Source organism: Eleutherodactylus coqui, chromosome 3 (assembly GCF_035609145.1).
Source record: "Eleutherodactylus coqui strain aEleCoq1 chromosome 3, aEleCoq1.hap1, whole genome shotgun sequence".
Classification (NCBI taxonomy): Eukaryota; Metazoa; Chordata; class Amphibia; order Anura; family Eleutherodactylidae; genus Eleutherodactylus; species Eleutherodactylus coqui.
This window is the reverse complement of record NC_089839.1, coordinates 312,580,553-312,593,359: the sequence shown is the minus strand read 5'-3', so window position 1 is coordinate 312,593,359 and position 12,807 is coordinate 312,580,553. Positions and strand designations below refer to the sequence as shown.

Genomic DNA, 12,807 nt, shown 5'->3' with positions numbered 1-12,807 from the left:
TGCTGCTATCCTGCTGGCAGACTGCCCATCACTACCATAGAATTCAAAATGTAATTTGCTAAACTTTTTGATCATTTCATACCTTTTGAAAAAAAGATAGGAACGTTTCCCAGCGGCGCGTGGTAATTTTTGCTGAGCGGTCCGGTGTGGCTGGTGGGCTGTCCGGTGTGACTGGTGGGCTGTCCGGTGTGACTGGTGGGCTGTCCGGTGTGACTGGTGGGCTGTCCGGTGTGGCTGGTGGGCTGTCCGGTGTGGCTGGTGGGCTGTCCGGTGTGGCTGGTGGGCTGTCCGGTGTGGCTGGTGGGCTGTCCGGTGTGGCTGGTGGGCTGTCCGGTGTGACTGGTGGGCTGTCCGGTGTGACTGGTGGGCTGTCCGGTGTGACTGGTGGGCTGTCCGGTGTGACTGGTGGGCTGTCTGGTGTGACTGGTGGGCTGTCCGGTGTGACTGGTGGGCTGTCCGGACCGTCTCTCCCGGCTGGACATCCCCTAAATCTGCTGTTGGGTCAGCAGTGTGTTTTCAGTCCACACTATGACCAGATGGACTCACATGCACTAGTCTGGGACTTCCCGGCGCATGTGAAGGTCCACTAGGTCATCCGTGGTGCAGTGTCACCAGAGAGGGGTGTCGGGCATGTGGTCCGGCCAAGGAGAGGCGTCCCCACCGGACGGCTCACCAGGAAGTACCAGGCGGTGCAGGAAAAGTTTATACCTTCTACTTAAAGATATAAATGAATCAAAAAGTTTAACAAAATCCTATTTCAGCCGTTTCGTTGTTCCGCTCGTGTCGGAGGTTTTATGGGGGCAAAAGCCATGGCAAGCTCCCCCCAATAAAAGTTCCTTTAAAGCTCCATTAACCCTTCACCGTCGGCACGAGGAGGCTTTGGTATTTGTATGTCCCAATATCTGTTAAAGGTACATAAACCAGGACAGGCGAGGTCCCCGCTGACTCCGGTCTCCGCTGTCTCCGTGTCGCCCGCTGACTCCGGTCTCCCCTGACTCCGCTCTCCCCTGACTCCGTGTCGCCCGCTGACTCCGGTCTCCCCTGACTCCGGTCCCCGCTGACTCCGGTCCCCGCTGACTCCGGTCCCCGCTGACTCTGGTCCCCGCTGACTCCGTGTCGCCCGCCGGCGGGCAGGACGTAACGCTGCTATTAGTCTGATTGTAACTCCGGGATGAGTTTTGTTTTCTTCATTCGCTCGCAGATTTGCATGTAATTAGATGGTGTCCGTCGCTGGCAGCTGGAAGCGTTACTGGGTCTCGTCTTATTCTCATTCTGCTCGTGTCGCAGCCCGTCGTTCTGTTCCTATGTAGCTGCCCTGTTTCCGACCCTGCTGGCTCAGGTGCACAAATCCGCACGGAATCCATGCTAAATGTATTTTTTGCTTGCAGCGGACGATCATCCCAGCGCAATAGCGGCCGCACCGACTCATAAATCTTGTCAGCGAAGATTGCTGGCCTGCCACCGCCGCACATCATGGCTCACCTGAATGCAGTTTATCTTTGTTTTTCAGCTTGAATCCCTGAGCAGGAGGTTAATCACTGTGTATCCGAGCTGGGAGAGGCCAGGGACGCATCCCGCCGCGCCGCCATCTCTTCTCTCTTCTCGCCTTTCTCTTTAATACTTCAGCTTTTGCTCCCATAAAAAAAAGAACCCAAATAAAATGTTCGACAAAAAGGCTTCAAGCCTTAAAAAATCTGCCCTAATGTTCGATTCCTGCTATTCAGGCTACATCCACTGCCGTGCCGCAAGTCCTGGGATAGCGGTATGTAAAAGGGTGATGAAGTGGCGTTACCCCAGGGTCGGCTAAGGAGCGCCCCCTCCTGTATAAGCGGTGAGGCTGAACACAACGCGCTCATGGCGAGGCAACGTGAATTATTGGAATGAGGCGTGATAGTCGGTGCCGGACGGATGGGAACTGCCATATTAGAAGGTGTGCGGGCTTTTAGAATTCCTTGATCCACAGTGTTACGTGTATATGGGGAATAGAAGGCGTTACCATCATCATCATCATCATCATCATCATCAGGACCGGCGGCGTCTGACCAGAATTGGCCGTGCAAAAAGACAAGCAACTCCGGCAGAAATCACATCCACATTCAGTGCCGGAGGCCCCATATGTAGACCCCGCAGGTCAGTGCAGGAGGCCCTACATGTAGACCCCACAGGTCAGTGCCGGAGGCCCCACATGTAGACCCCGCAGGTCAGTGCAGGAGGCCCTACATGTAGACCCCACAGGTCAGTGCCGGAGGCCCCACATGTAGACCCCGCAGGTCAGTGCAGGAGGCCCTACATGTAGACCCCACAGGTCAGTGCCGGAGGCCCCACATGTAGACCCCGCAGGTCAGTGCAGGAGGCCCGACATGTAGACCCCACAGGTCAGTGCCGGAGGCCCCATATGTAGACCCCACAGGTCAGTGCAGGAGGCCCCATATGTAGACCCCACAGGTCAGTGCAGGAGGCCCCATATGTAGACCCCGCAGGTCAGTGCAGCAGGCCCCATATGTAGACCCCGCAGGTCAGTGCAGGAGGCCCCATATGTAGACCCCGCAGGTCAGTGCAGGAGGCCCCATATGTAGACCCCGCAGGTCAGTGCAGGAGGCCCCATATGTAGACCCCGCAGCTCAGTGCAGGGGGCCCCACATGTAGACCCCGCAGGTCAGTGCAGGAGGCCCCACATGCAGACCCCGCCGGTCAGTGCAGGAGGCCCCACATGCAGACCCCGCAGGTCAGTGCAGGAGGCCCCACATGCAGACCCCGCAAGTCAGTGCAGGAGGCCCCACATGTAGACCCCGCAGGTCAGTGCAGGAGGCCCCACATGTAGACCCCGCAGGTCAGTGCAGAGGGCCCAACATGTAGACGCCGCAGGTCAGTGCAGAGGGCCCCACATGTAGACCCCACAGGTCAGTGCAGAGGGCCACACATGTAGACCCCAGAGGTCAGTGCAGCATTCTTTACATTCCATGGGATATGGGGGCAGAGGAACCACCAGATCGCCTCTGTTACCATCACAACTGACAACGCCTCATTTGACCTCATTAGGTTGCTAACTGGACCCCATAGAACTGGCAACAGGCTGGTGGTACGTTCATGTGTGGCGAAGATCCAATGAAGCCATGGACCCCAAGTTGTCAACAAGGCACTGTGACGGCTGGTGGCTCCCTACTGGTGTGGGGTGTTCTCATGGCATGGATCAGGTCTACTGGTGTGCCTAAATATGTCATTGACCAATGATTGCTACATTTTACTGCTTGGTGATCATCTGCAGCCCCTCATGACCTTCATGTTCCACCCACAATGATGGGATATTCAGGTTGACCTGAATGGCGCGGCCTACACGTTCCCCTGAGCATTTATGGGATGTGGTGGAGATATCCATTCACCTCCAAGATCCTAGACCTACAGATACCGCAGAGCTGAGGGGGCATCCAGACGTCTTCTGTTCACTTGTGGAACTGATGCCACCTCAAGTATCTGCACTAGAGGGGGTCCTGCATGATATTGGTTACTGTCACATGACTTTTGATAAGTCCTGAAAGTTATATGAACGGTCACAATGAAATACAGGCGAGAGAAGCCAAGATGAGCGCTTACAATCTGCCTGGGAAATCCGTCCTTACCTTTCAGAATTACATTTCAGCCGTTCGGTTTCACAGACTTGTAGAACATGGAGGTACAAAAGGAGACAACGGCAGCCTGAAAATTGTACCTGACCCCTCGCTAGATTTTATTAACTTTGTTTACGAGACGCTGCGTCCCGGCTGCAGAGCAAGAAACAGAACACAATGATTTCTATGGAAACCCGATACATTGTATCTCGCTGCAAAACTGGGCAAAATCCACCATAAAACCACATCTGGAAAAGCATAAAGTTTTAAAGCAATTTGCCACAGTTTTCAAGACGGCTCTGGTAAACCCTGCCCCCACACGGAACCGGAACCGCACTCAGAAACGTGACACGAAGCTTCTTGTGCGCCAAAAATAAAGAAAATAGCAAATCAGTGGTGCAGCGGTGTCACCATAAGGAAGTGGAATAGGTAGCAACGATAAAGCTTGGTTTTGGCTCTGATATGCATTGTGAGCTGCGAGTCCTTATATGGTTATCAGTAGTTGATGGATTGGAGTCCGCCGCTCGGGACCCCCGTCCATCAGCTCACCGTCTGGCCCCCTCTTCAGTACAGCGGGACGGATGTTGTCATCCGCCGGCAGGGGAGAAAGTGGGAGCTCTGGATTCACTCCCATGAGGTTAGTGTCAAAATCTGTACTAATAATGCAGATTGACAGTTTTTGGTGCGGAATCACCCCAAAATCAGCTTTGTGTGAACGTACCCCAGGGAAATGTCCACATGGTGGATCCTAAAGCAAATTTTCTGCGCTAAATCTGCCTGAAGAAAGGCAGCATAAATCCGTGGCTACTCTGCATGAACACGCACATAACCCTGGTAACGGGCTAACGGTAAACCGCACAGTATCGCTGTAACCATCATGGCCCGGAGCATTACCACCAAACAGTCACGCAACAAAACCCAATATACCAACATCACCATAATACCAAAGGCCAAATAATCCCGCCACACCATGATCACATATTACCACTACAAAGATCACTACTATATGAGGGACACGTAACACCCCCAGAGTGTGACCACATGATGTCATCATTGTGTTACAGAAAACAACACTGTACAAAGACCAAATACCCCCCCCCTTCAATCAGTGACCTTATAGCAATATATACTAGATCTACGCAGACACTTTACAGACCGTATAAGTGATTACAGTACCGTTAAATCCAGTGATCACAGGTGACATCTCCTCTGACTGTAGTTATTCACTTTCCCTTTTTCTTCATCCGACCCAGACCATCATGATGACTTCTCCTGGTCATAACTTGTCTCTGCAGAATTTGATACACAGACATCTTTAACTCCTCAATTTCCAAGGACCTGGCTGCATTTTACAAACTCCGCATAATCTCCCCATCCATAGTGCCCGAATAGTAGTAATGCTACTGGAGGTGACCCACACAGTAATAGTACCCTGCTTCTTGTGCTCCCTGTAGGCCCCACATAGTAAGTGCCACTTTTCAAATCCTGCAGACGTTAAAAGTGTCCCCACTCAGTAATAATGCCCCAAATAGTCCCCCACGCAGTAGTTATGCTCTACATAGACAGCCACTAAGAAATAATCTCCCTCACAGGCCCCCACTCAGTGATAATGCCCCATATAGGCACCAGTCCCTCCCCACCCCTCAATGATAATGCCCCATATAGGCACCAGTCCCTCCCCACCCCTCAATGATAATGCCCCATATAGGCACCAGTCCCTCCCCACCCCTCAATGATAATGCCCCATATAGGCCCCAGCCCCTCCCCACCCCTCAATGATAATGCCCCATATAGGCCCCAGTCCCTCCCCACCCCTCAATGATAATGCCCCATATAGGCCCCAGTCCCCCCCCCACCCCATCTCTCAGTGATAATGTCCCTCATAGGTCCCAGTCCGAGCTCAGTGGCGGTGCGGCTCATAGGCCTCGGCCCCCCCATTCCCACTCAGCCGGGTTGCTATTTGTGTATAGTAGAAAAAAAAGTTATATTCATGTGCTGCTCCTCCTCCTCCTCCTCCTCCTCCTCCCGGTCTCTGCAATCCAAGCTGTCCGAACAGCCCAGTCCGGGTAGGGCAATCAAGTGATTGCTTAGGTCGGTTCCCGGCAGCAGTGTTCACATGTGCATGTCATATGATTGCTCTACCAGGAACTCAGCGGGCAACTAGTGCGGGCAGCATGGACTGCAGAGGCCAAGAGTCGGAGGAGCAGCACAGGTGGGTATAACTTTTTTTCGCAGACCAAAAATGTTCTCCCCTCCACCGGCCCCAGGACCGGCAGATTATCAATGGGGGTAATATGGGTGGCCATGGGCCGCCCCCTGGAGCCTCAAACTAGGTCATCAGTTAAAAAAGACCGTGATACCCCTTTAAGTAGTTTGGCGTGACAGCGGTCAGACAATGCAGCCGATCAGGATGTCATCCCGCTATGAATCAATCACACACCAGGGGGCCTTCAGAATGGATGCGTCTTCCTCGCTCCGGCGCGGTGTGCGGAGGCCGGGGCACGTTTGTTTCCGCACAAAAAGTTTCAGAGACACAATTTAATTAAGATTTTTTACAGGGACTGCTCTGAAATACGGTGAATACCAGCGAGCCGCTGCGAGCGTGAGGAGGGGTTTGGGAAATTAATTTGTAGAAGAACATAAAGAGAAGAAAATCTGGTGAAATGAATGTGAACTGTCACTTGAAAGTAATTAAAATTTCCCGTAACTCTGCAGCCCCGATCAGCTTCTCCCAACTTCACCAGCCGCAGCGAAACGCTGCAAGTCAAAGTTAACCTGTTCTACCTCAGTGACCGATCCGCAAAAACACGGGTCCTGCCGCTAGAAGCTCCAAGTAATATCGGGTTCTGGTATTGGTCCCACGAAGACCAGAAATGTCACTATTAAGGGGTTTTCCATAGAAATACTATTAATGACGTATCCTCATGATAGGCCATCAGCAGTTGATCGGCCGGGGTCTGCCGCTCGGGAAGCCTGCAGTCAGCGCAGAGATACACGGGGGTCAGAACGGAAGCCGTTGCTCTGACCTATGTGTAGTGGCCGGCGCTTGTAACTGCAGGCACAGCCGTCATTGGAATCAGTGAGACCCCTGCTCACCATTAAAAGCAGCGGCCACTACACGGGGGCTGGAGAAGAAAACTACTACTCCGCTTTACGATGGAACTGAATGGCGCCAAACTGACCCATTGACTATAATGTGGTCCATGCGCTTTCCAGACATCCATCTATGCTAGCAGAGCATGCTGCGCAATTTCATCCTGTTCTTTTCAGCAGAAATTAGCAATGGGGGTTCTGAATGGAATTTTCAACGCTGACGTGGGACTTAAAAAAATATAATTTAAAAGGGCTTAAAATGAATAAAAAATGTAATACTCAACTATCCTGGCAAATCACTGCAGCCCCGATGCCCACCATATGAAACCCGGAAGAACCAGCGGGGAGTCACGTCCCGTACATCAAGCATGTAACCACTCAGCCAATCACAGGCTTCACTGGCCATAGAAAAATCACCGCTGAAGCCTGTGAGTGGCCGAGCGGTCACATGCCCCATGAACGGCATATGATCGCCCGCCGCTTCTTCTGCGTTCCGTGCGGCGGGCATGAGGACTGCAGCGCTGGACGGGGAGACAGTAGGATATAGGAGTATACAATCTTTTTTAATTTTAAGCCCTTCTAACTTGCTTTTAAGTCCCAGAAAACCTCTTTAAGTCCATCATTCAGCTAAGCTGTCCTCTCCTACTGGGTAGGGGGAATGGGGTGCAAAAACCAACAAGTCAGGGTGCCTACTACACTGGTAACACTAACTAGTTCTGTATGGGGAGACTAGTTGCGTCATTACCCAGACTGCCTGCCCAGGGGACCGTAAATGAAGTTAAATGGTCTGACCCCGATTCCACGCTGTTGCAGATGGTAAAGCGAAGATGTAGTGCAGTAACGGTGGCATTACACACTGGGGAAGGTGGCGGGAAGCGTCTCCGCTTGCTGCGTGCCTTTTATGAACCTTTCTTTGCTTTTATTTGCAGTGCGCACAGTCAGGGCTTTCTTGGAATATCAGAGCTTTAGAACGCGCAGTTTAATGGGGTTCATGGGACCGCTGTATTTCTACAAGTCATCAGCCGAAGGACGGAGAGCAAGAACAAACAAAGCAATCTGTCTGTCCTCTAACACCATCCGTCTGTCCGTGAGCGGCGCACGCCGCGATCCCCACAAGCTCTCCCTCTACCAGGGAGCAATCCAGGCTCTTCGGCTCCATAATGAAGCTCTGGCGGCTCTTCTGTATCAGCGTTACATTTTATCGTCCTCGCTGAACATGTTATTAATAAGAGAATGTAATAAAGTCGTGTAAAGAGAACGCCGAGTGCGAGGTGTCCTTATTACTGGATTTATTCCCGGCCTGCTGAATTGCAAATAACGTTAGAAATGTCTTGAGGTGCTGAAGGGGAGTCTGCGAGAGCAGCAATTAGCATCTTTAGGAAATTGTTAAAGAAGGAGATGTAGTTAAAAGGTCACCATGCTAAGAAAATACTGGAGATTTACAAGAAGCAATAAGCGTCATTTACAAACACAGGAAAATGTAACCTTGTGGCGGGATGGGAAGTTGTTACATTGTAGCACTGCAGCCTGGAACAAGCTGAGCGATGCTGCAGATGCTGCAGACAGAGCCCGGGGGGGGGGGGGGGGGGGGGGGGGGGGGGGCCGGTAAGGCCGAATGCACACGGCAGGGTCAGATCTTGCAGCGGAACCCAACCCTGTGCCCGGCCGGTGACCCCTGTGTACCTGTCCGCAGTCGTCTCTTCTGTATTGCGGATGTGCCGGACGGAACGCCAGTACAGAAAGTGCTGCACCATCAATGATGCAGAATCCGCGACCCTTCCGCAATGCATGCGGATGTATGCGTGCAGATGAACACGTATGAACAGCGTATCGTCTGCGCCAAAGAAAACTCGCAAGCAGGGAACGACATGAGAACGTCACACAGTCAACCAACCAGGCAAAAATATTCTCTCGCTCTCAGCCGACATGGTCTTCTAGCAAGTTGCGTGCGTTTCCGGCACCCATAAGCAATGTTTATTGCGCATGCGCTGTGGGTCGTATGCATCCATAGACATCAATGGAGCCCATCTGTGTGGAATCCGCGTGAAAATAGAGAATGTTGCGATTTGTTTTTCCAATCACGGAATACGCAATTCGTACTCACAAGTGTGAAGGAAACTTTGACAATACATGCCTTCCAATGCCGCGTATTACCGCGGATGGTCTGCGCAGGCAGCGATCGGAGAACCCACAATTCAAATCCGGCCTTAAAGCAGAAGCAAAGGGAATGAGATTTTACAAATATAAGCGAAACACTGTAGAACAAATCCGTTCCAAACACTTTTGGCAATGGCCCTGCAGCCCGGATTCGGGATCTGCTGAATGCCAATGACAGCGCCGGATGTTGGGCGGATTTGATGCGGATTTGTGTAGCAGATTTTCACGAGGATAATCTGCAGATAATCTGCGGCCGCAGTCGGAGATTTGTTAGACCCGCCACAAATACTACCGATTCTCCATGCGGCAAACCCAAGCCAAGTCCGCTGTGTGAACAAACCCCAGTAACTTTGAGTGATTACTAGATCAGGTTTGGGATTTTTTTTTAGACGAGGTGGAACTTGCTCCAGAGTGTCCGCACTGTCCAGCCCGCTGGGATCCGGTACAATATCTGCATGCTGCGGATGTACATTCTGCACCGCATGTAACCCTCCACAGCGTGTGAAATCTGGATTTGAACGTGGATTTTGAAAATCTCATCTACTGTTAGGCCGATCTCACATGACCAGATTTGTATTGCAGATTCCGTGATCGCCGTCTGCACAGACGAGTCGGGGTAAAACGCGGGCATTGAATGGCATGAACTTTTGATTACTCCTTCGCATTTGCAGATACGAATTGTGTATTCCACGAGTGGAAGAAAAATCCCAGCCTGCTCCATTTTGCGGCGGAATCCACATAGAAGTCAATGGAGGCGTCCGACCCGCAGCCCATGCACAATTAACATTGCGTATGGGCTGCAGATACCAACGTAATCGCTAAGCTACGGCGCAAAGAATGCAAACAAAGAAAACATAAAACTGTACTGCGTATGACCGCCTGCGAGCCTCCGCAGTCATCCACAGTACAGTTAATGGAGCCTCGAGCATGCAGAATCTGACCCATTCATGTAAGCCTGGCCTTAGGCTAATTTTACATGGGCGAGTGTGATATTGGACTGTGAAACTCGCATCGCACACCGTGCAATGCTTTGCCGGCCCCATTGAAAACAATGGGCGATGCATTCCGAGGGAACGCCAAAAGATAGGACATGCTGCAAGTTTTTACCGCACAAAACAATATGTCATGTGTATAACCCCATTAAGAAGAATGGGGTTTAAACACGTGCGAGGTTTCAGCATCTCGCAACACACAAATCTTGCATGATTTTCTCAGCCATGTGAAAGCTGCCTTAATACGCACTGATTAGCCAGTGTTGATCACATAGGTAGTACTGACCAATCAGAGAGCAGGTATAGCGGATCAGTAGTCTAATGCTATCAATGTACTGTGGGGATTAGGTAATCTGAAGATGGTATGGGACATCTTGGATGGCCAAAAACGGGTCGTGGAACCAGCGGACAGTTGGGATGGCAGGGGGGGAACAACTGCAGGTAATATAACCCCTCCGCCTCGGGTCCCCAGACACAACTTTTCCCTTAAATCAGAGGATCACCTTAATGTGTGAAGTCAGCAGGACAGGAAAGCGTGGAGGACGAAACGCTTCTATCCAGTGCAAAGAAAGACTCACGGGGCAGAACTGAAGACCACAGAGGTCTCTTCTCACACATTAAACACTATAGCTGTGTCGAGATCCTTGGGTGGCCTTCTGCATTGAAGATGGAAACTAGAATTTGAAATAGAACCAGTGTTCAGGTCAAACTCTGCGAACAGGAACCTCTGGCCATTTGGCTTGGCCAAAGAAGAAGATCTGTTTTCTGTTTTCTCTCAGAAAGTAGATGGAACATCATCTTCCCTGTGCTATGGAGGAATAAAAGAATGCAGGCTATCTGTAAGCAGAGAGATGGTGAGGGAACACTTAGCTAACTTACATGAATTCAAGTGTCAAGGTCCAGATGAATTGCATCCTAGGATACTAAAGGAAGCAGCAGAGGTAATTGCTGAACCACTCGCCATAATCTGTGAAAACTCCTGGAGAAGTCCCAGAACATTGGAAAAGGGGAAATGTCTATCTTCAAGAAAGGGAAGAAGGTGGGTCCAGGAAACTACAGGCCTGTGAGCCTGACTTCTATACCAGGAACGATCTTTGAAATAATTATTAAACGGCATGTATGCAAGTACTTGGATGAGAATGGAGTAATTAACCAGAGCCAGCATGGGTTTGTAACAAACAAGTCATGCCAGACTAATCTAATTTCCTTCTATGACAGAATCACCGACTGGGCTGATCAAGGAAATGCGGTAGATATAGTATATCTTGACTTTAGTAAAGCATTTGACAAAGTATCTCATGCCATCCTTATTGAAAAAATGACCAAATCTGGGATTGGCAAGGCAACTGTTAGGTGGATTCACAACTGGCTGAGTGATCGTACTCAAAGAGTGGTCATAAGTGGCTGCACATCCAAGTGGAAGAATGTGCCAAGTGGGGAACACAAGGCCCTGTCCTAGGCCCGGAGCTGTTCAACATTGTTATAAATGATCTGGAGGAGGGAAATGACGGGAAACCGATTAAATTTGCTGATGACACAAGGCTAGGAGGGATAGCTAACACTAGGGAAGAGAGAGAGGATTCAAAAAGATCTAGTAAAAAGCTTGAGCAGTGGGCAGCGACTAACAGAATGGTATTAAACAAGGAGAAATGCAAAGTCCTACATCTGGGCAAGAAAAATGAAGAAAGCGCATACAGAATGGGAGGAATTAGGCTAAGCAGCAGCACATGTGAAAAAGACTTGTGTATACTAATAGATCATAGACTGAACATGAGTCAACAATGTGATGCAGCAGCCAAAAAGGCAAACACAATCCTGGGATGTATTAAGAGAAGCATAGAGTCTAGATCACGTGAGGCCATTATCCCCTTCTACTCTTCCTTAGACAGACCTCATCTGGAATACTGCAATCTGGGAATGATTAGCAGAAGAGAAGGCTGAGAGGAGACTTAATAGTGGTCTACAAATATCTGAAGGGCTGTCACAGTGCAGAGGGATCAGCCCTATTCTCATCTGTACAAGGAAAGACTAGAAGCAATGGGATGAAACTGAAAGGGAGGAGACACAGATTAGATATTAGACAGTGAGGGGATCAATGAGTGGAACAGGTTACCATGGGAGGTGGTGAGTTCTCCTTCAATAGAAGTGTTCAAACAAAGGCTGGACAGACATCTGTCTGGGATGATTTAGTGATCCTGCACGGAGCAGGGGGTTGGACCTGATGACCCCAGAGGACCCGATGACCCCAGAGGACCCGATTACCATGGAGGTCCCTTCCAACTCTACCATTCTAGAATTCTATGAAGAAGGAAAGGGAAAAACATTTTACTCCCTATTTTTCCTTCTTTCTTCATTGACTTACAAACAGCTCCGCTGTCCTTAGATACCCTCCTAGGTGACCTCAGACTCTTCTATAGGACTTTCATGGCTCTTACACACTCTTATACACCAATTTGGTGAAGTTGGTTTGATTCAAACTTATTCAGACCAATACAAACTTTTTAGCCCAAATTGGGTGAACTGACAAAACTGAACTTTTTTAAGTTCGCTCATAACTAATGATGGACGCCGACGGCGCTGGGCAGGCTCCACTGACTATATTGAAGTCTGCTGAGTTAAACGGTTTTGGTGTCCGTTAATAACAGTACAGCATGCTAAACTTCTTTTTTTAAGAGACTCTTCAATGGAGGCTCCAAGCAGTCGCCACCGCAGATGTGAGTGAGGCCTAATAAGTACATGTGGAACATAAGACAAATATGATGCATTATGGGAACCCGGAAGCGGTTGGGCACGCTGTTCTTTCTGGCGCACAATGCTGGAAATTAACAGGAACCTGCAGATACTGAGGCCTCCGAGTCTGCAGTTCACAGTCAGCTGCAGGTTCCATCCCGGGGCTGTTTTTGCGATATTAAAGTGGTGGCCATGGCCCATACCGAGATGTGAAGAGCCCCTCCACAGAC

The 12,807-nt window shown here is 50.2% G+C and overlaps 1 long non-coding RNA gene across 1 annotated transcript in view; it reads right to left on the bottom strand.

Annotated features, from left to right (window-relative positions):
* Nucleotides 1–12,807, bottom strand: part of LOC136620063 (uncharacterized) — a 390,661-nt gene that overhangs the window by 231,034 nt on the left and 146,820 nt on the right. The window contains exon 2 of the long non-coding RNA XR_010791127.1: nt 4,782–4,894. This is a non-coding gene — a long non-coding RNA (uncharacterized lncRNA). The remainder of the gene's footprint in view (nt 1–4,781; nt 4,895–12,807) is intronic.